This window comes from Manacus vitellinus, unplaced genomic scaffold (genome assembly GCF_001715985.3).
Source record: "Manacus vitellinus isolate BGI_N305 unplaced genomic scaffold, ASM171598v3 scaffold_23_pilon, whole genome shotgun sequence".
NCBI classification, from domain to species: domain Eukaryota; kingdom Metazoa; phylum Chordata; class Aves; order Passeriformes; family Pipridae; genus Manacus; species Manacus vitellinus.
In genome coordinates this window covers 10,991,876-10,995,574 of record NW_021939718.1, presented here as the reverse complement: position 1 = coordinate 10,995,574, position 3,699 = coordinate 10,991,876, and positions in this window count along the sequence as shown.

Sequence of the window (3,699 nt, the reverse complement as noted above, 5' to 3'; positions counted from 1 at the left end):
CTTTAAAGCCAAAAGAATCTTCTTCACTGTAAGGGCATCACATAAGGGGAGGCTTGTGAATTTTTGGAAACCTTTACAGTGTTGCACTGCACAACTTGTTAGAGCAGTGATCTTATGAGGGTTTGTAACATATTTAACCCACTCAGCTAAGAATGTTAGAACATCTGCTAATTTTTTGGGTGTGAAGGTTAGACTTTTTATTGTGGACTTTAATCAAATGAAACTGGCAATCCATATTTAACTCTGCCTGTGCAGAAATACAGCACGAAAAAATGAGAGTGCACAGACAAATATTTCTAAAACAAACTCCTTGCAAGACCATACCTGAGCAGTATCTGCGTTTCAAAACAGGTTCTGGTGTACTTTTGCTTTTCCAGACCTACTCTAGACCTGGTCTGAACATACAATTAAAACAATCAAAGCTGTATCACTGTATCTATATCCACTGCATGATGCAATTTGCTGGTGATAGACTTTCAAGATTAAAACAACCTTCTTGTAGGATTTGGTATTTCAATCAAGGCTGCAATTTAACTTAACTGTCAGAGTGGCAAGGTTGCTTGAACTAAGTAGTAAAGATGACAAAACATTTATTAGGCTGACTAGAAAGATCCATTTTATTTCAGATCCATTTACCATCTTAAAAGATGCCTAAATTACACAATGAAATGTTTGAAACCATGCACAAAGTTGGGTTAGGTTAGTGTTGTATATGCTGCCACTGCAGTTGCCCTGATTGATTTCTCATTCATTTCTACCTAGAATGCTGACGCATTAACTTAGCGTGCCAGGTAGGGTCTCTGCAGTCAGCAGAGCTCAGCGCTGCAGGGAAAATCTCTGCCAGCCTCTGAGAAGTAATTAGGCAAATGAAGACCTGATATAGAAAAGGAGGCATAAAATACAAGAGGTTGCTTTTATGTAGAGGGTTTGGACTGCTGTGTGTTTTATAGCTATACATTTCATTACTCTTATTTCTTGAAATAAAAGAGAGCTATTTCCCAACTTTGCCTTTCAAGAGACTAGGGTTTTTTTTCCCCCAATCATCAGATAATGGATGCATTATTTATATACTTTCTAATGCAGAGATAATTCCCCCTCCATTTTCTCTATCAGATTTAGAAACACATAAAATGCGCAGGGTACTCAGCCAAAACCGAGTTCAAGGTGTGAGCTTCACAAACAGTCCCTGTCCCCAGACAGACACAAGCAGTGAATTGTTTCAAGTCTAGATCCAAATACTGTAATATGAACCAACCCCTACTACAGACTGAAATGCAGAAATGTCATTGCCATTTTTTTCATATCAGAACATGCCTGTTACTTGCCTGCCCTTCCATTTCTTCAAAACCAGTTTGGGAGGGAGATCAAAGCCAATTCAGCATCCCTTAATCCTTTCTGTGGAGTGTCTAGAGGCAGCACAAGTGCTGCCTGCACACTGTTTTCCAGGTTGTCCACGCTCAGTAACTTAAGGCCACTCCCTCTTTCCTGGAAAGCTTGAGAGGCTGGTGACCTCCATTCTGGAGAGCAAGGACATATGTGGCTCCCTCTAGAGCACACCAGAATGAGGCTGGGCTGTCTGAAGGGTCACACAAAGGCAGCTGGGTGTTCCTCCTGCACTAGGGACTGCTGGCCTGGCTGCTTGGGAGGGCAGGACATGCTGGGGTAAAGACACACTGCTCTGTCACTCACAAACCCCATACCAGCCACACATGTATTTCCCCCAAGAGTCAAAAATGCTTTCGGTTAGGGGTCTATGTTTTTTGGTTGTTGACTAATATCTATCTAATTTACCTAATTCTTTCTCTCCTGGGCCCATTGAGTAGGAGCAAAGCCCACAGAGGCTCTGCAGAACTGCCCTGGGAGAGCTTTAACTGCTCATTAACACTTGGCTTCTACCTCTCACCTCTGTGGCAGTAGTGAAAAGAAATAGTCACATAACCACATTATATGACCTTTCTTGGGGATGGCATCCCCATCTCAACCAAGCTCTAAATGCACAGAGAGTGAAGCTCTGTTGAGGAGTAAGATTTACCTTCTGGTTACATGGATGGAGAAATCCACATATGTCTCCCTTCCTTGTCAAAGTCTCCCTCATGGGGGAAATTCCTCCATGTAGCACCATCAGGGGGTGATTGTCAGAACAAATAGTTTCAGGTTGAGTGTGATGCACTGAGGGCAGCAGGATATACCTTTCAGTGATATTTACCTGTACCTTCAAGGAAATATCCTGTTACTCTACAGAGTTTATGTGACAGCATCACACAGGCAGGACGAGAGGCAGGTCAGTGATGACTTGAAGATCTGTTTTTCCTTTTCCTCAAATATCCTAGATGCAGCTGGACAGTTTTATACCATTCATGCCACAGACATGGACAAAATCAACTTTATGGTTACACACATTTGATTATGTGGTTTTTCTGGAGCAATATACCCAAGATGGTGGTGCTTTAGATTTGCTAATAGGCACAGATTATGCCAAGTGCAACAGCAGCTGAGAAAATATGCATATCTGATGTGAGTTACAACCTTGTACCACTCTTCTCCTGGGATTCCCCACAATGGGAGCCATGGCATCCAGCCAGATACACTTTACCAAGCCAAGAATCTGACCCCTGGTGTTTTGTGGATTATCCAAAAAGCAATTAGCCAGAGGAATTCACATCCTCAGTTCTAGCCAAAGCTCCATTTCTGCAGCAGTCTGGGAAGACCTCAGGGGAGACATGATAGGTGTGGATGTTTCCATATTAAAATTAATAAAATCTTGGCTGGAAGAGTGATTTTTTTTCTTTTTGGTAAGAAATGGTAATGATTAGTCATACTCAAGAAATTCACACTAGTTTCAATTACTGCAGTTTATGAATCTCCTGTCTCTCTGGACAGGGACACATAGAAGCTGAGAAGTGGTTTTTAAAGGGAGACTTCAAGGCTCAGGGAAGTGTTCAAGGTCACTGTACCTTCAGTGTTTAAATTCTCAAGAACTCTCCATTCTCGCACACAATTTGAAATTTTGACATTAACTACCATTTTGTCACACTTACCCAGTCATAATTCATCTACTACTGGCAAAACTAAAAGGTTGTAAAACACCAATGTTTGTGTTTATGTTAAATATTATTTAACATAATGTTCCAAAAATTAACAGAATGCCATGAGGTAATTCAACTGCATAAGGGAGAATACTGAAAAATAGCATTACATACCAATGTCTGTTCTTAATAAAATATTTCTTATTTACTCCTGCAACTACTCTCTGGCTACAGAATATGAGAGAATCCACTGTGTGAAGACAATATCCACCTAACTCAATATTCTCTCTCTGGTAGTAGTTAATAGCCTTTGTTGTGGAATGCCTTTGTTCACAGGAGTTAATTTTGTCTTATATCACATACTAATGTATTAATATATGTGATGCTTGTTCCCCTGAGAAGAAAGGACTTTTCACTTTTCACTGCCTGAACTCACAAGGGCACAAGAGGATATGGTGGTACAACCATCACCTCCTATGTTCCAGCTGCTGACACTGTCATAGAATGGATTTTATCTAACTCATAAAGCCAGTAAAGGCAGGGAGCAATGATATCTAAACCAAGCAAGAGAATCAGTAAAATCACTTTTGATAATTGAAACAGCCCTCAAATCTTTGGGCTATTCACTTCCATGCACAAACCTACTGTATAATATAAGCCTTTACAGGCCCAC